Genomic DNA, 23,499 nt, shown 5'->3' with positions numbered 1-23,499 from the left:
CCCGCTCTCCTTCGCCTCCAACATGTGACAACACAAGCACTGCCCCCTGGGTATCTCCGAGAGATTTTCAATGGAAAAAGAAAACTGGGGCCAAATCTGCAGGCCTCTTCAGCTACAAGTTATAACAATGGATTCCTTTCCCTTGCTCTCAACTCCCTGCAACAACAAAGACAATCTCGAATCAATCTTTAGCTCAACTGAGTACCATCACAAAATAATGCACACAAAATGAACATTATATGTGATTTCAGAGGCCAGAAAACATCGCAGCAGGAAGAATTTATCGCTGACCTTCACACCTAGTGTCCTCTGAAGAACATACAATAGTTGTTACTGCATAAAAGATTATTTTCATTTATGACAAACAATAGAAATTAATAATTCAACAGTGATTTTTGCCAGTTTTTCACAACTAGGGTAACTACATATGCTGAATATGGGTTTTATTTTAAAAGCTCAACTTCTCCTGAGCACCTCTTGGAGAAAAGAAGGGTTAAATGTATACTTAATTAAGTGACTTCACACGTTAGCAATCATAGCATGTGCAGAAATCAGATGTGTTTGAAATGTTCATGGTGAAATGCAAACCCACTATCACACTTTCACTTCTCAGTCAAGCTTGAAAATGAGTTTGTTTCTGTGAAAGATCTCACTAAGATACACGCTTTCCTTTTTTCTCTCTGGCTCTTTTTCTTCTTTTGCATGAAAAGTACTTTGCAGCTACCTTACATGATTTCATATTACCATTAGCTTCATAGAGTGAGATTCACATTTCATGTTTTCAATGCGCTGACAGCCATATTCTCAAGTACTACATAAAGTGATGTTTGGGATAAGGGAGAGATGACAAAGCTGTCTGAATGAGGAAACTTCATGAAAGAAAATCCGTAAAACATTAAGCACACTTTAAACTTTAGCACCTTTCTGACAGAGAAAAGCAAATTTCAAACAGTTCAGGATTCGGTTGTGGCCGAGTCAAGCAGGAGGGGAAACCTTCAGCGATCATTTTTTTCATATGACTGATTAAAGTTTATTAAAAAGATCTTTAAAAAAAAAGGAGTAAGTTCCAGTCTATTCAAGCAATTGTTATTTTCACACTTATCACCGGTATAATTTCAAACTGCATTGCTTTTACCTGCGTAATGAACCACTGGCATTTTATGCCCAGCAAACACAACGTCAGGGGACACTCCCTGATACCTTTATACATAAGCTGGTTTTATTGACATTCAAACTAAACAGGATTCTGTGCTCTGGTGAATATCAGAACTGTTTGGAAAGCAAAGTTCTTTCTTCCAGAAAGCACAGATGACTTAGAAACTTAGAAAGCTTCTGCTTCAGACCAAAGGGTTTCAATGAAAACTCAACAGTTTCTTGAGAGAAAACCATCTTTTTTCATCCACACACTTCACACTTGAAATCCTATATCTCTGTTGGCAGACATGCAACTAGCTTTACAAACATGTCTTACCAGCCCACAGTTTAATATGACCTCCTGTTGCCAGCTCTTATACCCATCAAGCTCTCAATCTTCTTGTCTCATGAAGAACCAAGGGCTCAGATGAGACTATTTCCTGATAACCCACTATTCTCCCCTCACACACCTTATACCCAGCTGAAGAGGAGAGGCCAGAAGGGGGAACCCTGTGGGGGAGTTTGGTACAAATCACCCCACCAGGGTGAGAAAGATGGTGAGGTCTTCTCTCAACAACTTGAGCAAGTCTCTGTATTACGGACCCTGGTTCTTAGGGAAGACCTTAACCTCCTTGACCTCTTGGAAGGGCCAACATCAGAAGATTTCTGGAGGGTGAGGTTACATTCTGACAGAGGTACAGGATGGCCAGCTCAGGGGTGACGCACAACTGGACCTGCTGTTCGTGAGGAAAGAAGTGACAGCCTTGGCTGTAATGGCCATGAAGCAGCTGAGGTCAAAACCCTGAGAGGAGTGAGGAAGGAAACACCAGAGTGCAAACCTCAGACTTCAGGTGAGCAGACCTCAGCCTGTTCAGAGAGCTACCAGTGGGGTCCCATGAAATGTGGGTCGGCAAGCTAAGTTCAGGGAAGCCGGCAGTTCTTTGAGGGCAGTACCCTCAAAGGGGAAGAATGGTCCATTCTGATACTTAGGGAAACAGACAGGCATATCAGGTATCCATCCGGCTTGGCTAAACAGGGCTGGAAGGAGGAATTTCAAACATTGCTAGGCAGGTAAGCATGGTGTTAGAAAACACAGAGATAAACTGGTGTTGACATTTGCTAAGGACATGAAGGACAAGAACTGTTTCTATTGCCACTTCAGCAGCAAAAGGTTGAAAAAAGATTATGTAGGATCTCTGCTGAATGAGGCTAGTGATTTAGTGACAGACACACAAACAGCTGAGGTGCTTCTCATTGGAAGCATACCTACAGCTGGTAGGGCATCACAGGATGTAAGTTTAAGTGGGTTTATGAATTTTCAGATGCTCAACCCCAACCACATTTAATTTTTTCTCTTAGTCAACTGTTGCAGGTTAAGCAAACAGCATACATTCAAGGTCTATCAAAAGGGAGAAAACCTTTTTAGTAACACTTCTTGCCACAGAGGAGGCAACACAGTCCCTCTCCAAAGGCAATATTAAACAGCTGTACCTTTAACACAGTTCATCTATAATTAGTATAACCATGTAGCCCTGTCATTGCCATTGCTGACAGGCTGTAAGTTTTGTTCTGAGTTTACAAGGCCTCAGAACTAAGGCTTGTCAGGTCTACTTTGCCCTGATTTCCCTTTCTGTTTTACTTGGTTTAGTGTGGCAGCAGTTTCTCCAGCTGACCAGGTGTCTACTGCTGATTTGTTTTGTTTATCTTGGAGCAGTACAACCATAGTTGCATACAAAAAGCAGCAACAGTTATGCCATAAAATGAAATATTTATGACTCTAGCACACTAACATAGTGCAGAGAAACACAGGGGCTGGTACAACAGGAGAGGCCTTGGGAAGTGAAGACATAGGATGTAGCACAGAGGAGTACTGGCACAGGAAAATGAGAGAGGGGATCCAGGCTTGGCACTGGAGACTCCACAGCTCCAAACAGCTCACTTGTCCTCAGTTAAGAACATGCAGTTCTTGAGCTGGACAAAACTGGTTTTAGAGGTAGCAAAGGAATAATATATAATATACATAAAATATACAGTAGATTTAGATGCAACCTGGAACAGGAGACCAATGAAAAGAAAGAAAGATGTAAAAGTCTGTTAACAAAGATACAAAAATTATCTCAATTCAATCCAAGAGAAAGGAAGAAAACGCCAACATATTCAGCATCATATTCCTCCTGGCAAAGGACTCCAGATGCTGACAAGTCTGTCCCCCCATACACATATGCCACCACTCAAATGAAATCACTGACTAGGATCCAAATTAACTGCAGCAGGGCAAGCATAATGTCAGAAAAAGGGTAGAAACTAAATGTATGTACATAGAGCAATTGTAAATGCGTTATTATTCTTTCTTGTTCTGTACCAATCAAATCTCAACTTCTGATGATCCAACTCTCAAGACTTCAATTATATTAACAATAAACTCTTGGATTTGCTTATACATAGGGTGTGCTTTCTGCTTCCCCCCCCCCCCCCAGAGCAAGCTTTAAGTGTAACATTGGCTGGACTGAAAATGCCACCCGATGACAAATTCCGGTAGTCTGGATAAGAGGTGAAAAGTGGAAAACACACACTGAAACAGAAATACTTTTAGGATGGATTTTTAATCTACCATGTCAACGCTTTTAGTCGCTTAGTCTTTCAATTTGGCACCATCTGCGCATTGCAGTTATTACTTGGGACATCACTGGATTATATTCGTTTGCAATCAGAAATCTATTTGAGAGGAAATAATTGTATTCAATCCAATTAGAGTTAGCCATATTTCTCTGATTTTGCAACACTTCACTGTGAAAACAATGGGATATTTACTGTCTACATTCTGCTGATTACCAAAGATTTTCACATATTGGAAAAGATACATTGATGCAACTCATTAGTATGCTCTGGCATCAGTGTGATCAGCCAGTCACTTCCCTTAAAGTCACAGCCATTGCAGCTCCTGCTACTGTGAAGACTCACAATGAGGCTTTACTTTACCCATAAATAGAAAGTCATCTATTTGCAAACCAAATCTTCATGGGAAACTACAGACTGGGGATACATCTGCTGGGTTGGCATTAACGTTTTAGCTTCCAGCCAATTAGGACAGAACAGTACCTTACATTATTCTAGGACATAAAGTATTGATTCCAAATTACAATTGCTGGTTTCAACCTTAAAATGTCACCTCACCTACCATTTCTCAAAGCGAGATTCATCCGCTTTAACAGCAACAATCCCTCCTGCTACCAGAAAAGTATAGCAGCACTTAACAACAGTTGGACATGAATCTATTAAATTACAATGGATTTTTTTAGCTTTGCAAATTATAGCCGTATTAATACCGAGTTCTGTATGAACAATAAATGCAAAAGGATTTTTTTTTTTTCAATGATTAGCCACCTTTTGTAACGTGTGGCCATTTAATGCATGCAAATTTCCTGCCTTGCAGATCAAATGTGAATTAGAGCACTAGGAGACTGGCTTATATGAATAAGCTTTGATAGTTCTAATTATAAAACCAGCATATTATAATGACACTTAAATTGTGCAACTCCTTTAATGTCACATGAGTGACCTTTGTAAATTTAGTTGGCAAGAACAGAATTCTTTGTCACCACATTTTGTATGACAAGCTTCATTACAAAGTAAGAATTAGAATGGCTGGAAACTTTCTGAACCTATGGATAAGATCTACTAATAGAGGATAAAGTCTTTGAGTAGATTAAAGGTTAGGCCCTGCAATATCTATGATTCAGGCACATGGGCACTAAAGCAGGTTTCAAACCCAAATTCACCAGTATCCCTCTACAGAGTGATGTGCCTCAGGCTGTTCAGAGACCCACATGTTGCATGGGAAGGGAACTGAGATTTGGTCAGCGTGAGCCTCATCAGTGCAGGCATGCCCCCCTCAACCCTCCTTTCCTTGCAGCACCTCAGTCGGGCTGGCACAGAGGGTGATTTTCCTGGCTTGGGATTCAGGGCAGCCCATCCCACATAGTATGTATCTCCACAAACTCTTTCAAAGAACTGGACAAGCCTGTCTCTTAAACCTGGAAGAAAGAAGAGACAGCTTTTCCCTTCCTCCTCCTCCCATTTTCAACTGCTGTAAGCATTAGGTTACTGTTCTCCCCAGCCTACGAGCGTTCCGACTTCGACTGGGAAATAGTCACACCTTATCAATTTTTATTTACGTAAGTAATGCTTAGTACACCTTCCTGGGGACTAGAAACCAGCTGAAGAGGTCATCTTCTGTCCTCATAAATGCTGCTTTTTTTAGCAGAACACAGATCCCACTCAAAGGAAGGACAAGGGGGAATCCAAACCCCACTGTCAGCCCCAAAGAGAGCCCAGGCTATGGCTTGGTGGTGGGCTTGAAAGCCCTGAGGGAAGAACAGAATCCATCAAAACTGTAGGAACAGCCCTACTCAATCTATTTCTAGCAGCAAGCAGAGCTGAAATTTATGGATTAAAACAAAATTAAATATTCTTTCTATGTTTATAATACACAAACCCCACTTTATGTAACTTTGAAGCACTTTCCTTGCTCTTCTCCTAACCCACACAGGAACCATGGCAAATCTGTGCATTTCTGTTCAGATTTCCTGTACCTTGCCATTCATGAGTTCTGGAGATTATCTGCTGCTAGAAGATTAGAGAAACCCAACTGGAGAAAGGAGCAAAGGCACAACACACCAGATGCCAAGCCTGGAACACCATTTCCTTAGTTAAAGTGATGAAAAGAGACACTTCCCCTAACAAGAGCCTTTGTATCTAATTGTGGCTGCTTCAAGATTATAAAAGATCTTATCACATCGAGAGGGCAAAGAAGCCACAGAAAGCACCATGGAAGAGCAAACCATTCATCTTGGCAACATGCATTCTTTCCAAGGCCCTTTAAAGCTCTGTAAAAAGGAAAACCCAGCCTTACAGGGCAAGTATAAGGAAAACAGTGCTATTTTTCATTTTGTCTTGGTGTATGTTGCTTTTCTTTACATTTCAGACTCAATAATGCAATTAACCCTGGCAGACATCAACTTGTTTCTTCAATTAAGCATTTACTAAATTCTTCTGTTTCTATTTAGCACATCCATAAACCTGGAGGCCAAGAGAATGTTCTCATTCCAGTGCTGTCTTCTCCCCTGCTCCCCCTGCTTTTTACCAAAATTAAAACACCATCAATACTTCTGTTGTCAATACATGCAGTTGCAGAACAAAATGGGATTTGCAAAATTACTACATGGATAAAGCTAACACATGCAATGCACACATAAAACAGCAGACATTTTCCCACCCCTAATTCCCAGACACTGCTATAATCAATTTAATGTAACAGCAAGGCCACTACTGCTGAACTGTGTGCAACATTAACCCCCGGTACATAGGGAAAATTAAGAAATCCAGATCACAGGCAGAAAGTTATCTTTTCCTGTCCTATGAAGTTCTGTTATTCACGCTTTAACTGCAAAACCTTAGAATGTAAAAGTTCAAAACCCACATAGATCAAAGAGCTCATATTCCAAAGACCCTGCCTTACATTTAGCAAAATCTTGTCCACTGTTATTTTTGCTATGCAAAGGACAACAGGGGGAGTGTAAAGGAGGAGACAGGATATTCTGGAAGACCAATTAATGCATCGGGAACAGATTAGAATGGTTTGCAGGGATGAGAGGGTTATGCAATGAACAGATTTGGAGGACAGAATTAATCAATGAGTTAGTGGTACTATTCAGCTTCAAAATGCTTACTCATGCTAAAATAGAGACTCAGATTCCCAGGGGATGGAGTCAGTTTTTACAGATAAATTACTTCACAGTGCCATGCTACATAAACGACTTACTGGGCAGTTTACTATTAAACAATTAACCATTACGTGACTTCATTACTTAAAATCTTCAATTTAGGCCCAATCTCAGAGTAGAAAATTCCTAACCTGGGGCCTTTAGAGCAGCAAACAACTGAGAATTTTTCTGCTGTCCCCTCACTGGTCCAGTAAAACCTCTCTTCTGGTCTCAAAATCAGGCATTACATACACAAGCTAAAATTCTGCAGCTCAGCCTAACTAAAAGACTGGAAAGACAGTCACAGCCAACACAGCATTAGGAAGGAAGAAAGGAAATCCCACGGAACCAGAGAATCATAACTGTGCAACAAAAACGCTCTTAAAAGGAGAGTTTTGCAGACATCTGTCTGAGCTCCTCTGAAATTACCACCAAGTCTTTGGATATTTTTATTTCCTTAGTAAAACTGGCCAACTAAATAGGGATGTGAATTCCTTGTCTTCCTCTTCCCCAAAGAAAAGCAAGAAAAGATGAGGTCTCTGTTCAGAGACAATGCCTGAAAACATGGTAAGAAAATTAGAAGTCCCTGCTAGTGAGGAGGGACAACTCCATTATTATAGTAAAGATTCCCCCAGGTCTCCTCTAGGAAAGTTTTCTACCTGTCAAATATTTCTTTATGCCAGGGTCATCTGTGAGAAAGTAGTTACAATAGCAAAAATTGACTGTAGTCATAGAGACGAGACAGAGTATCAGAAATGGTATTGTAAAACAGATTTTAAAGGGATGTAGAAAGGGATAGGAAGAAAGAGAGGGTGCCCTGCATAGACAAGAAAATGCATATGGTGTTCAGGTGCTGTATTATATGGATTCCTCTCAGTATTCAAACATATCATGCAAGAGAGTGACTCAAGCATTTCTTCATTGTAACCAGAACCCCTGGTCCCATATCCCTAAGTGAAGCCTTACCAAAAGGAAGAAGACACAGTCGAGGGTGGACTGCTTTTGGAAGCTCACCAAGATTTCTGTCATAGGTGCAGGAGAAAGAATTGAACATAGACTAGATCATGGAAACAGACCAAATACAGTGATGAATGGAGGAATTATATGAAAGAACAAATGCAGACATAGCTACTCATTTTTTTCTACAAAGCAAATCACCATGCAATTGAAACACATAGCAGTAATGCTTGCCCAAATAAGCAGTTTCTGCTGTTCTTAAAAAGAAGGGGTGCAACAGTGAGCAAAGGCAGGAAGAAGATGGCCAATATAATTCCAATGGGATTGTCCACAGGACAGCCTCTAAATAAACTAGGAAATGCACTTTATGAGGCATTTCAGGCAGAGAGACCAGCATGTGCTATTCTGATCCTGACTATCCCAGAAAAAAAGGGTAATTTAGGCTTGGATGTTGCTATGATGGTTTTTGCAAACATTTCTTCTAAAGGAACTGATTGTCTTGTATCATATGACTGGAAGGGGCTTGAGTAAGCTACAGTCTTCCCAGCTTTCATGAATCACACCTGCTAGTTCTGTTGCCTAATATGACTGTGGGAAGTGAAGAAGAAAGGTACTGTAGACTGGAAATCTCCTTACCCCTAACTTGTGAGACTACTATTCTAGTCCTGAAAATGCAGAGAACTCACAGGGATCAATATTTTTTGCTTCATTGATTTTTTTTGCTAAAAATAAGAAGATTTCCAGCTGTATGGGAATTTAAAGTAAATGGAGTTGTGTCAATGGAGGAGTGCAATCAAGATTATATTTTCTCTGTTGATGGTTTCTTTAAAAGGGAAGGAAAAAACTTACAAACAAAAAAACCACAGGAAAGAACAACAGAACACATTACAAAAACAGTAAACAATTTCTTTCATATTCTCTTCTGCAGATATTATGTAGATTTTGGCAGCAAAATTTGTTTGCATTTGATAAAAACAGAATTCAGCAGCGAAAAGCAGAAAAATCGATTTGAGAGTTGTGTCCTGAAAATCAGTTTTCTCAGTCTGCCTCCTAAATAGGGGCTTAGCAGAACACCTGCTTGGAAAAATACTCAGCCATGAGCCATGAATGACTCAGATTATGGACCACCAAGCTGGCAGCCCTCCCATTCCCAGCAGGGAGCTTGCAGTTCAGAGTTGGGTGGTCAGGGTTCCTGTTCACGCGATGAAAGGAGCTGAGGACCTCAGGACAAGGTTTGCCAGCCCAAAGGTAATGGGGAGAAAGCTGCCTGAAGGTCAGATCAGTTTTCTTTGGTCACAGGTGAAATCAGGGCTCTCACAGCCTAGAAAGCTGACTCCTCCCTTCGCAGTACTTGCAGTGCTCACAGTTTTACCAATAGAAATCATCATTTTCAAAAATCGTGCCAATAGAGCTGGGTATTGCCATTGTAATGGCACAGAGCAGCCCCTGTCAGCATCATGGCCCAGCGCCTCTTTGAAAGTCTTGCCCTTTACCACCCTAAATAAAAGGTTGCCAAGAGAAGAAAGAAACAGACTGGAATGTTCCCTGGCCTGCTTGAATATCCAGGACATTCAGAGTTCTGTTCAAGAGCTCATGTTTGCAATTGTTCTCCTTTAACAAATAAGAGTTTAAAAGTTTTACTCGATCAATGCCCAAAGGCAGAAAGGGCCATGCAAGCATCTTTCCTCCAAACAGAAACTATTTTGTTGCTGACAGAGGGACAGAAGGTGCTTGTAGGGTTTTAAAATATCTTTGTGTACCTGATACAAGAGTTTTAATCAGTCAAACAACTGAACACCTTGTACAAATGTTAAACTCCCCAGTCAGACCATGGTCTCTCTTTTTTCCATGAAAATGGAACAGGAGTTGTACATGAGGAAACAGACAGCTCTCAACAAACGTTACAAAATGACCAAAGCACGTTATTTATCCCTAAGTCTCCTCAAGCAAGCTAATACCTAGTATTCTATTTTGTGCACTTACTATCAGCAATCAGTGAAAGATCCAGGACATGCCTTTTTGGATGAAAAGAGTTCTAATGTATATTTTATCGGCAGATGAAATTAGCCAGCAACACATAAATAGGCCCTTCTACTAGTTTCTTTCAAAATACAACTGAACAAAACCAAACATATATACATGTTTATAACTGCTTTATTCCAGAGAAAGAAAAAAGTCCTGTATCAGACTGTAGTTTTCCAAAGGCTTTTCCTTTCATATGACTTTCAAACAGCCACTTCCCAAGACGCAGAACGTTACCAAGGAAACCAGGAATGATGGTAAATCGCAGCATCTTTTAGTTGTACCAGGCAAAGGCTAAGTAAAACCCATTCAAGTAATATTTTTTCTCTCTCTAGTCAGCTCTAGGTCTGGCCTTCCTCCTTCATTAGGGAACAGCTTCAGGAGTATCTTTGACTTCCATCCCTGTCTCTTTCTAGAGAGACATAATCCATGAAGTGCCTTTTTAAACTACTGGAACTGGACTAGGCACTGTGCAATAGTGGTGCCCAGGATTACACGCAATCCACTGTGCACTGCCTGACTTTGGATCGGCTGCACTTGTCAGTGTTAACCTGGTACAAATAAGTTTCAAATCCTGTTAACACTGCAGGATTAGTTTGGTACCTGATGGTGCCAGATCATAGTCTGTCCTAGCGTAACAAGCTTGCTGAATGTTGCAGTCGTCCAAATTCCTCCAGTGTGATCTTACTCACAGTGACCAAGATTGACAGATCTTTGGCTAAATCAAACTAAAGCATGTCATGAGCAAGGAAGAGAATTCTTGGGTTTTATCCTCTGAGTCCGCTTTAGCTTTGGTTTCAAACTGCTGGATTTGTCATTACAGTATGAATATGCATTTGAAAAAAAATCAACAGGCTTTTAAGCAAACAGGTCAGAAAGCACAAAATGACATTTATTTCAAAGGCAGGTGAGATCCAGCTTTCCAGGCTCAGCTATGTCACAGTTATGTAAACAGCACAGCAAAACTCACTGGTAAAGGCTAATCTGGTATGGAGATCAACACTTCAAGGCAATAGTAATAAAATGCCCTCACTAACAAACAGGTCTGCTCTGAACTGTGTAAAAGTTCACACTTCAGGGAAAAAAGGAAGAAAAAAAAAGAAGAAAACCAACCCCCACCTATGGCTCATTGCTGATATTCCTGTACCCATTAAGCATGTTGTTTTCCAATTAGTATATTCCAAACTCTCCAAATACTCTGTTTTCTATAGAAGTAACACCAGCCTCCATGCAGTTCTCTGACAGAGCTCATGCTCTCTTACAGGGATTATTTAACGCTGCATTTGAACAACTGACCCTGGCCAAAGCCAATGTTCGTGCAAAACTCTGTCAGAAGAAGTTTGTGCCAGTAGTGTTGACAGTGTCCTGCTCCACACTCTGTCCAGGCAGCAAGAACTTGTCTTGGTCTGACTGAACACCCAGTCTGACAGATGAGGGTAGGAAAAATGGGCAGGTCTGGCTGACGGTCCTGCACTCTAGGACAGAGCTGCCTCCCTGAGAGTCTCCCCACAAACTGGACGTGAGCATACAAACGCTTTAGCTGCACGAGCCTAAACAGGAGGGTCCCTGCATGCTCCTAAGAGAAGAGCTTGTAAAATCCCTCTCCTTCCTCACAGTTTCTGAAAGAAGAATGGGTAAGAAGTCCGCCAAAGAAAACCACATTTACGTTTTAAAGGCCTGACAGTTTATTCAACACTTTTAAAATCTGCTAAGAATTCACAGCCATTTTCCCCTGAAGTGAATCTATTAAAAAAGTGAAATTTGAGATTAAATTGGAAAATGAGCTCTTCATACTGATGAAATAAAGCTGTTTGGTTGAATTTGCATCCCTTGGAAAAAATCAGTTCCCTTCTTAGGATTTAAAAGGCAAATGAAAGAGAAAACCCAGCTCTACAAATCCTGTTAGAGGATAAATGCAAATAAATCTACTCCTTTCCTTTCCTAGGTACCACAGCAGCATTATGTCACAAGGTGGTGCTCTTCCTTTCAAGTCATCTGTTTCACCCTAAAAACGACCCCACTGACTTAAAGAGGAAAGCACACGTACTGTGACTTACCCGCATACACTGTCTTTGTTACTGAAAACGAGAAGCATCTCATCTCTAGCGCTGTTTTGGCACAAAGATGTACAATAGCCACTTTTCTTCATAGGTGACATGCTTGTTAACTTGGACATGGTAATGCATGACCTGCACCAAACTATTTTATAGTCCTAAGAACCCTGGATTAATTGAGTATTTAAAACTTGCAGTTTCGTGGTTGTTTTGCAGGAAGTTCAACTTACCTAAAACTTTCGGCTCTCTCCAAGTGATGTTTTAATGATTTAAGCACCAAACCTATACCTGCAGTCAAGAATGCAATCCCTGCATTATTTTATACTAAATCTACCTCATTCCATGCTCATGCTACTTGTTCCGATTTTGATACAGCAAAGATTTTTGTATTGAACATGTTTAATTGTACTGAAGATGTCAAGGAAGAGTTACTGGGTTTGACAGCTAGGTGTAGAGAGTTGTGATTTCTGGTACCCACAAATGCATTTGGAACTTGGGAGTATGAATTTTGCCCACTCCAATCCTGCGAAAATTACTAGACGCACAGATGTCTGTCCCCAGCAACCTGTGACTCTTTGGAGACCAACAGGATAAATTACATCTCCTTTACAACTGTCACTAATCTCATAAAAGTAATACCGTATCACCATTCACAGCTGGGTGGTTTCTTCAGATTCACAACTCGTAATTCTAGAGAAAAGTTCCATGGTCACAGAAAGACAGAACGGCTGGGGCACTAATTATTACCATAGAATCACCCAGGTTGGAAGGGATGTCAGCATGCAGTGTAGCATCTAGCTAGGAGATTAATGATTACTGAACCTCTGGACTGAAACTGTAACTCCAGATAATGCTGTATTAAACACAACAGAGAAAGACAATGCTTGCCTTATATCCATAAGTTATAAAGGCAGAGAAATAGCTTAATACATTAACATTTAAATAGGGCATTAATATATTAACTGATGACACAGCAAACATGTAAGCTAGGCCAACTGCAGCCAACAGAAAAAAAGCACTGCCAAAAGGGAGGGACATCGTGTTAAAACAGGGCACTGGAGATAGTAGAGACAGCAAGAGATGACACACAGCAGAAGGCTGCATGCAGTGGGGCAGGAGAAGGAGTGGTGCTCAGGGAGTACAAGTACGTTGAAGTCTTTCACTGCCAATCAATATTTGAATTGTTCCCCTCTGCTTTAAGGACCCCAAAGCATCACATACATCAGAAAAGCATGAAAACATCATTCTCCCATATCGGAGGCTGAATTAAACCTAAGTTCAGAGTTTTGAAGGACTGAGCCTCTCAGAGGAAGTGTTCAGGGCTTTAAAACCCCCCCCGAGGCCTCAGAGAGGACTAGTTCATTAATATTTCACCTCTCAGAAAATCCCCACCTGCTCTACTGCTCCAGGGACAAGGGGTGTGCTGGGCTTATTTATTTCCTCCTTCATGTGCCAATTCCTGCCATTCTACAGAGGGTGTCCCAGCTAAGAAGTAGCACCCATCACACGGATCAGCATCCTGGCATGTCCAAATGCCTCCTGATTCGCCATTGGTATCTACAGTACTGTTGCATGTCAACAAAGCAAACATCCCTAGCATTTTGAAAACTGAAAGCAGAGGACAGCATGAAACAAATGGAAAATAACAAAATACATATTAGTGAGCAGCAAATGAAGCGACTGCCTTGGAGAAGCTCACATTTAATTTATTAAAACCCTTCTGCTTTTCATATACAGTGGAGCGGCTGTGGAATTCCCAACATGCTGCTGCAGAGGACAAGCTTACCTAACTGTTGTGCTGCCTTGAGACCTGCTCTTTAGCAAGGCAATGTCAACAGAAGCTTTTACTGCCCAGTGCAGCCCTTACTATGTGGGGAAACCAGTACGCTGAAAAGTTCACCTCAGAGCCATTACCTTTAGTTAGAAACAAACTTTGCTCCTGTGGAAAGCTTTTGCTCATCAGAATGATCTGCTGCTGGTGCACCATCCAGTATGTCCATAGGATTTAGGAGGGTCCAGTATGGGCATGGGAGTCTGCTGCCACCCGAGTGAAACATCTGAACTCCACAATTTTCACACCTTGAGAGGAAGAGCTACATGTGAAGCCTGTGGCTCACTAAACTCTGAATTGGACTATGCCACCAGATCTCTGAGGCTGATATAGACCATGAAATCCATTCTGCAGTCATCACTGGCATTAGAAGAGTTGCACAGCAGTAATCCAGACAGAGCCCCCAGGAGCAGCTGGTTATCTGTGTGTCTACCAAACACCTCCAGAAAAGCAACATTTTAGGCTTAAAAATTACTAAAACAAAGGAAGTGTTCTGTCCCAGTCTCTCACTTTTGCAAACTATAAAAAAACCAACCAACAATAGCAAAAAAGTCCTCTGATACCTCACTAGAATGCAGCTTCAAAACCCTCAGAAATTCAGGTCCTTGATTTGACATCTTTGAAAATCCCTCATAAAGGCAAAATGCATTAGCAACCACCACTCCTAGGGTCAGATTCCTCTTGATGTGCATCCATGTGCCCATTCTGCCTCTGAGGGCACCACTGTGGGTGGCCTCAATCAACAGCGTCTATCTGGGGGCTGGCAAGGCTGAAAAGGGCATTTTGAAAGAATGAATGCATGGAGGACTTGGCTGAAAGTCGGGCTCTTTCACCCTTCAACAAACAATGAAGCAATGGGGATATTGACACAGCTGCCTGAGCAAAGGACAGGAGCCACCGTTGCCAATATATTTCCTCCTCCAGAGGCAGGTAGAGGAAGAACTGCATTGGACATAATTAGTTTTGCAGTAGAAAACAAATCAATTGAAAAATCAAGTTTTCAATCCTCTATCTAACACAATAACAGGAAGCATAAAATTGATTTTGGTTTGAGGTGGATTGGTCTCTGCCACGTGGTATGCGTGGGGCTTGCTTCACTTTTTTTTTCCTGTCCACAAGGTAACAACTTCAAATGAGTTAAGGCTGTTCAATAAGCCTTTCCTTCGTACCTGTTAAAGATGCTCCTACAAAAGTCTCCAGCTGGATTTAACCATCAAAATCCCAGAGACTGTGGCCCTGGGTCCTCAAAGAAACATAATAAGGATCCCATGTACCTCTTGAGGTATATCCTCAAGATATCCCTTAGTACAGCAGTCAAATCTCATTAAACAATCATTCCAACAACGAAGGTAGCTAGCCCCTTCAAAAACTCTCCACACTTTCAAGCAGCTGAGGTATGAACAGTCAGCCTTTTTAATAAACCCTGTCAACCGTGGGGGGGGGGGCCCCCCCCCACCCAGCATATCCCAGAAAACTGCCTGCTTCAGTCTTTTTGACCAGACAGGAAATCAGCCATGGACTACAGAGAACCTTCATTCTGGCCCCATGTCTGGCAATGACTTGGTTCATATATCTTGGAGCTGCTCTGAAGGGGGTTCTTACCCAAACCAGGAACATCCAGTACCAGTCTCTCTAAAAGTTTCTCTCTCAGCAGCTATACAACAACAGTCATATGCTGCTAGATGACTTCACCTGTCCTCTCGCCCTCTGCCTGTCTTACTGCTCTTGAACTGCCTCCACCCCATGGAACATTCATGCCCATCTCATACTTTTTTCTTGCTCTAAGTCTGTATCAGTATTTTGGAAGATTTAATCAGGGGAGGAAGCACAGAGCAGGAGAGATCAATAATTGATTATGCAGCTTCTTCCTCTAAGCAAATGATTTACATCCACCATAGCTGTTTAGTAATTTCCAGCAAGGTTCTGTGGATCTCCAGCCTAAATAAACTTCTATCATCCAAGAGGCTGGACAGTAGAGGAGTTGGGGACAAGCAGCGATCAAATGTATTAATGTCATCGCTTTTTAATGACATAAAGAAGCAAACAGCAGAAGTAACTACAAACACTGGGTAATTATGTCCCCAATAAGCAATTCAGCTGTTTCAGAAAAAGTTTGTCTAGAACGTAAGACTGTACATTACAGAATAGATATTACAGACCACTATCAAAAGATCATTTGAATGTACTGATGAGACTGATCATTTCCCCAGAGTACCAGACCACCAAAGCAGCACATGCAGCAACACCATGGCATTAAATCACCAGCAACAGAAAAACCAAACCAAAATATGCAGAGTAAATCCAAAAGTCAGAATGAACTCACTGTAGTGATAGGACAAGGGGTAATGGGTTAAAAGTTAAACAGGGGAAGTTTAGATTGGATATAAGGAGGAAATTCTTTCCTGTTAGGGTTGTGAGGCACTGGAATGGGTTGCCCAGGGAGGTTGTGAATGCTCCATCCCTGGCAGTGGTCAAGGTCAGGTTGGATGAGGCCTCGGGTGATATGGCTTAGAGCGAGGTGTCCCTGCCCATGGCAGGGGGGTTGGAACTTGATGATCTTAAGGTCCTTTCCAACCCTAACTATTCTAACTCTTCAAGAAAGAAGCGTACCTGGGACCAGTCTGTTACTTCATGTGTACTATAACTATGTGGGGCAGAACAGAGATCCTTCCAGGCTGATGCCAAGCCTCAGTTCAGAATGCAAGGAGCAGGAGCTCGCCTTGCTGCTGCTTTTCTTCCACTGTTCAAGGACATTGCTCAGGAGCTGCACCCCACCACTGAAGCAAATGAAGGAAATGAATGCTGAAGAAATAACCTGGTCTGAACACATGAACTCCTGCAGTGTTACCAGACACTTGGGATCTTCACTGCTTCCTCAGCAGTCACAAAGGCAACATGTTCATTCCCAGAGCCTGTCTATCCTTTTAACACCTAGAAAAATCGCACATGCTCTCACCCCCAGTGCCAGTCCTGACTTTATTCCCTAGCTTTGCTCGAGCCCTATTTCTTCCTCTGCACAACCCTGCTGAAGGAAAAGCAGCCAGCTGTGGCTTCCTACAGGATTCTCCCATTTGCCAATGAGAAGACAGGCCAAGTTACAACCACCTTCTTGTCAAGCAGCTCCTGAAAATAAGATACCTATTTATATCCTAAGTTTCTCAAGAGGCCTGTCCCATCTCCTGCCATCCCATACTTCTAGTTGAGTTTGTCAAAGTCCAGGTTTCCTAATATATAAAGGAGACATGTGTCATATATCACAATATTTGAACTCTAGTGGGCTGCCCATGTGTTTGTATGTGTACTGTAATAACAAACTGCATAAAAATACACATTTCTGGATTGTTTCCTGGCAGCTACACACTTCCACCAGATTAGCAATGAATGAACATCCTACATGCATCGCACACCCCAAGCTGCTCCTGCTGACTTCTCTCAGGAATTATGCTCAAGACAGATCCCCTTGTGGTTTCGGTTTGGTTTTTATGTTTTGCTATTTGGGTTTTTTTTATCTAACAGCTTCTGCAGATCCTCTCTGAGGATGTAGGCAGTGTGACAGACATAGTCTGCATGGAAAGATTCTCAGTGACTTAGGCCTTGAAACTTAAGAGTAATACTTTGAACATGGCTTGCATTAAACCTCATCTAGATGCAAAGCATTTACACGTAAAACGAAAGAAATCCAAAATACCCGTTCTGTGAGAGGTTCCAGTACCTATTTTTATCCATTGTCAGACTGATTTCCATATATTCCACATAGACTTCATCTACTCATTTCCTTGCATTTTCACAGGCTAGAAATTAAGCTAATAAATATGCTGCTTTAATACTTTTGAAGGAAAAACCCAAGCATATCAACATTCCCCATATCAAAATACTTAATCTAGCTATAGACTCTGATTCTTTGTCTAAGGTTCAACCTTAAGATACATTTCTCCTCAGTGACACAGTGCTCCCTGGGTATTGTAATTCTTAAGTATTGTTATCCACAGTACACCATATAACCCAGACTCCTCAATCAGGCTCCTCTTACCACAACACACTTGCATTTATTTAATTGTAAGGAGGGATGGTAAGATTGAAACCTGTTCTGCATTATGGCAAAGTAGTCCCAAACCCCCCCTGAATACTAAACTGCCTCACTCTCATTCCCCTTTGAATATCTTGGTGCAGTAAGATTCTTAATCATTTCTGCTTCCAAACTAAGTATTCATTTCAGTTACCCCAACAAAAAATAATCTGCTGCCTTCCAAGGCCTGTTGTGTGAAGAACAGTAACCCTGGCTGCTTACTTTTGCCATGAATGCCTAAGTATTTTCCTCACTGCTAGGCTCAACACATGGAACCCTTTCCGGGAAATCATTTCAAAGCCCTTTGTTCTTTGTTCTTCCAAGACCCACTTCCCGTTATGATATGCTCAAGGAAAGAGTGCTTGTGAGGCACTTAGGTATAACAGATGCACCTTTATTTACCATTAACAATCAACATCACAACAGCTAGTGGCCTGATTTGACTGGATCACTCTTCTCAGGCACCCTTGCAGGCTGCACCTGCAGAACACCTTGTGCTGTCTGACCTCAGGTCCTTCTGCAGTGGAAACAGCACTGAAAATAAAGAGCTGAAAATCACAGCTGCTTCACAGATTTACCTGGTCAACCAGAAATCACACTGGAAAGTCAAGCGTGGGAATGGACTTAAACCCTGGATTGTGCTGCAGGTTCATCTCCCACCCACAGCTACACAACCATAATGGAATTTCCTCTATAAATAATTGTCCCTCTTTAAATTTGCCTCCAACAGTTTTATGGAAATATGGATCAAGTTTGAGAGGGCTTTTAACATCCCATTAAAAATTAACCACTTGTTTTATTGATTAGACAATTTGCAATGTGGTTGACTCTGCAGTTTGGGAAGGGGCTGGGTTTGTTTTATTTTTGTGTAAAAGAAAGCCTTCTGTGGATGCCTTCTTTTCTTATTGGCCAAGTGATAACTTTGTTAAAGCACAGCATAATTTGATGTGGTTTAACTTCTCACAGTACTATTTAAGGTAATACAATGGTACAGTGGCTTTAGGTATTTTTTAGGAAAACACAGACTCATCAGACACTTTGCTCCAGTGAAAAGTGGCATTTAAAAGTCAGCATCCTCAAAAATGTAACGTTCAATACCACCCAACATGTTTACCCTCAGGAACAGCGATTTACAGAAAGTTCTCCCAAAGAAAAGCAGAAAATAAACAATAAGGTAGTTTCAAGTTAATAACACTTCTGTTTCTGCTACATCCCTAGGATTTCATCCTTTTATAAAACAATAACAGGAAAATGGGTAAAATTGTTCTTTGTCTCACCACACTGAGTTCAGCACACAGGCAGCTTTAAGCATACATACATTTACTGAAGAAAACAGGGAAGGGCTGTAACTTTCCACATAAAACCAACTTTCATAAGTGTTCACCATATCAAGCTCTTTCTGGCTGCACAGACCTTCCATCCAACACTGAGGAAGGGCACACAAATAATCTCCCTTTCGCAAGACCTCAGCCCAATTGACAATGTCCAGACCCCAAGCAGTAGCTGAAAAGAAGCACCCCAGGTGGCCCCTGCCCTCAAATTGTCAGCAGTAATAAATAGAGCCTAGTTGAAACAATATGACCATCCTCTTAAGAACAGTCCTCAAAGAAGTTTGAATTACCATGTGAACAAACTCTAACCTCCACGGTTGTTCAGAAAAGTTATGTGAAATATTAAAAGCAGTAAATTACAGGTAGTTAGGCCACATGGATGCTAGTAAGAATAGATAAAAGCAAGACACAGGTAGATTTCTTTCAGACCCCATCATCAAACTTGAGTAACATGGATGTGAAGTTTGGAGTGTCAAATAGCTAAAGTGTTTAAAGTTTTGAGACTATCAAGATTAAGAAATTATTGAAGTTTGAGCAAAAGTCAAGGGAAAATGGAATAGTGAGAATGAGTCTGCCTAAAGCTTGGGAACGAAGAATAAATCTTGGTTTATGATGTAAAACAGACTTTCAGCTTTAAGAACTCTGGTGATTCAGCTTAAAAAACGATGCAGTTTACCAGCTGTCTTTTCTCAGAGGTTATCTACACAAGTTGTCCTGTAGGCTGCACCCAGATTTACTGGATGTCAAGATGACATTACATTTACTGTAGGAAAACCAAGTTACTGCTCATTTTGTCCCAGTACTTCCTCTCGCCCTGCTGCGCATACTGCCATCACATGATCCACCAGGCAGGTACCAGGTATTTTTGCAGCATTGAATTACAGGAAAGCTGAGAAACATGAGGGAACAGAGAGCCCGTATTTGTGATTAGCAGAGCTCAGCAGGACAGTCCTGAGTGACTGTGTCTCAAAATGCCTGATCCTTGCTGGAGAAAAAGAGAGGATGTTAGTTTCAGTTCTTCCTCCAAATGTGCATTTTACTGGAAAATGAATAAATTCATCAATATGCTGTTATCATTAAATAGAGCCTTTATTCTCTATTTTATGAACACATGTACATATATCAAAATGCTTACGTCCAGTTTCAACACAAATATGTTATGTATATATGCTTTATACACATATATACAAGTGGATTTTGCTTTAGATTCTCTTCAAAGCTTTACTGTATTTGTTTACAGACAAAAAGCTGTATTCGAAATAAACCTCTAATAGCACAGAGATAACACAACCTAGTGACTTTCTGTAGCATTTCTACTTTCTGGTTAAATTCACATCTAAGCAGAATGAGAAAATAAATGGCTTTCAAAATAAGCCCCTTGTCCCTTTTCCATGATCTTGTAAAGAATCAGTAAGTTCTTGAGGCTTTCTGGCCTACTGCATTTATTTCTCCTTCTCTGTAACAACTGACACCACAGGTCTTGGGCGATGGCTCTGTCCACTAAAAGCAACAGCACACAACCTAACAACATGGGCATCTCCCTACCTGAAAACTAAACATGCCCAAGAGATAGTAAACTCCAACATTACTATCTTTCTCTCAAATAACCCTAGCAAAGCCACCCTTTGGGTCCAGGAGGGCGTGTTCAGGGATTCCACCACTGCCATTAGAAAGATCCATTGCCTGTGTTATTTCATTAGTGCCTACAGGTTGGTCCCCATCTCTTTAACCAGTCAGTAGTGCCTGTGCCTCTTCCTTCACTCCTTATGTGCCCATTGACAGCAACAAATACCACAGTTCAAAGCTGCTTTCCCTAAGTGCATGGAGGGGATGGGAAGGCAGAATCAAGAGCAGACATTCCCCATTCAGTTAGGTTTTGTTTCCTGACACCTGAGTAAAGGGAGGAATAGTAGGAAAGCCCAATGTTAAACTACAGGCTGTTACTTTTTACACAGTGAGAAAAGTTTTGAAGACTGACAAATGAACAGACAAATACCCCTTTGGTAGTCCAATCTGTACCTGGCTAATGTGGAAGCAGAGGAAGAAGAACCTTATGCCACCAACAGCATTTTTTTCTTCATAGCACACTCCTTAAATCAACTGCCTCTGTTCCCTGTGGAGCTCTAAATTACCTTCAAACTGACAGTCCTTTCCACACTGCTGCTGCTGAGCTCACAGAGACTCTCTTAGAAGACCTGAAATTTCAGGGAGGTGACCCCCACTGCCTATTATCAGTTGCTTACACTGTACAATGAATGGACTATTGTAGGAAGAATAGTATTTGTTACAACCATCAAAGCCCCCTGGTTAAAAAGACTTCGAAATGAAGTTCTCCTCCTTACAAAGATTTGAATCAAGGCTCCTAATTCTGCACTTTCACACGCAAAGTAACACAGGATTGTATCAGGAGCAGGGTCACATCGGATGCAACGAAACTTAGTTTGCACCAGGGACAAAGCTCTCATGGACCGTATTGATTCAGGAAGAAGCGTTAGAGGCATGAGCATCATGGAGGGGGGCTGAAAGATACTGGAAATGTTGCTACCTGCATGTAGGTCTTAGCATGTCAGCATTGCCTACTGCCTGAATTATGCCGCAGCTAAGGAAGGGGTTTAGTTAGCAGACCTGTAAATAGCTAAACTCTTACATTTTATTTCCTTTTACCACAAAAAGAAAACCACCCCTGTAATGGATTATACAACACTGACATTGAAAATCCAGAAGTGAAATGGTTTGCAACAATGGTAATTGTAATGAATAAGGCTGCACAAATCTTGGCAAGGGAAGAATAAAGAAGTCTTTGAAAGACAGTAATAACATCAGTCACAGAGCACGTATGGCTGTGGGCCAGCACACCGGCCACACAGTCACAGCCCAAGTATTTCAGCAGCCCTGGCCCATTTTACAGGATCTGCCAGTTTTGTGGTGAAATGCTTGCAGGTACGGAGTAGTTAGGATAGAGGAGAGCACATACACATCGTCAGCACACTACACAGGAATATTTAATAATAGGCTTTCTTCTATACATCAAAGGTCCTTGATGGAGTATTACCCAATTTCAGCAAGGCTAAGAATGCTGTTGTAAAAACTTTACTGACAACAAGACTAGCATGAAACAGAATAGCTTGAAATGATGGCCACAAAAATGTAACACAAAGAATCCTACTAGTGGAAGATTTACTGACACCGCATCTCTGAATAATCCAACACCTCCAAAGGAGGAAACCTGAGTCTATATAGTGCTGAGAACAGGACAGAGCTAGGAAAACACAGAACATAACACTTGCGTTAATCTTTTGCCATAACTGGGCTGGGGTTTATTTGCAAGACCAACACAGACCTAACTGAACAACCAAAAGCATTTCATGCACAGAACACGGTTAGTTGCTGGCAACTTTTTACACTGTATGTGAACAGTACCAATGCTTTTATTCCACACTCCAGCACCCTTTAGCATGGACAGAGAGTTCCCTCCTGCAAGCAGCACAGCCCACGTACAGCCAAGACAAGTCACAAACGTGCTGCCTGGTGACCCAGCTGCTGCAGCTCACTCAGTCTTTTCTTAAGTAGCCTTGTCATGCTGTTGTATGGATGTTTCTGTCAGAAACACTCCTACACAAGCACTTTGTCTTCGCAGTTCAAAACTACTGGCCAGGGTTCAGCTCAAGACCTCCTCAGATGCTGGTGAAGACAGATGCCCCTCTCATCTCCCAGGCAAGAGCTTTGCAAGCCAGCACCACAGGTCCACATTTCACACACATTCATACAGAAACCATCTGGCTCACCAGGCACACCTCTGGATGTTTTGTTTTCTTTCCTAGCATTACACCGGATGCAGTGGCTCGTTCATTGGCAGATCATTCTATCTCCCCACACCCGACTCCAAGCACCATGGGTGCTGGTTAGGAGGGCACCAGCGGAAGAGGGTATATGCAGAATTCCACCATGCTGTGAAGATCCCTGTCACTGCTCCACCAGATGCTAGAGAAGCTGGTTTAAGGAGAAAGGACAGATGGCAGGAATGAGCAGAGTAGAATCCTTTTCTGGCCAGATAGTGGAAAAGAGCCCCAGGTAGAAGTGCAAGTAGCACACTGACATGTTTTTCTTCTAAGAGTACAGGGTACTTGAAAAACAGATCAGAGGGAGAAAGCGAAAGAATCATTCTTCCTCAAGCTCACCAAGTTCAACACTTGGCAAACAGCCGTTCCCGAGATGGGTGGCAGGAAAAGGCAGCAGCAGATTTCATGTCTGCCTGCCACCTTACCCTTGAACATAGCTCCAAAGAGGCAGGACAGCAGCATCTGAGGCTCTCAGATATAGAAAATGCTCAGCATGAGGCAAA

At 41.7% G+C, this 23,499-nt stretch overlaps 1 long non-coding RNA gene across 1 annotated transcript; it reads left to right on the top strand.

Moving 5' to 3' along the window:
• The first annotated feature begins 2,875 nt into the window (after window positions 1-2,875).
• Window positions 2,876-3,605, top strand: LOC133210829 (uncharacterized). The gene is made up of 2 exons (XR_009725037.1): window positions 2,876-3,217; window positions 3,269-3,605. It is a non-coding gene; the product is annotated as an uncharacterized LOC133210829 (long non-coding RNA).
• The last annotated feature ends 19,894 nt before the right edge of the window (window positions 3,606-23,499 follow it).

This window comes from Neopsephotus bourkii, unplaced genomic scaffold, assembly GCF_033783945.1.
Source record: "Neopsephotus bourkii isolate Nb327-2 ecotype Australia unplaced genomic scaffold, CSIRO-AGI_Nbou_v1 NB_532, whole genome shotgun sequence".
Classification (NCBI taxonomy): domain Eukaryota; kingdom Metazoa; phylum Chordata; class Aves; order Psittaciformes; family Psittacidae; genus Neopsephotus; species Neopsephotus bourkii.
This window is presented reverse-complemented; position numbering and strand designations above follow the sequence as displayed.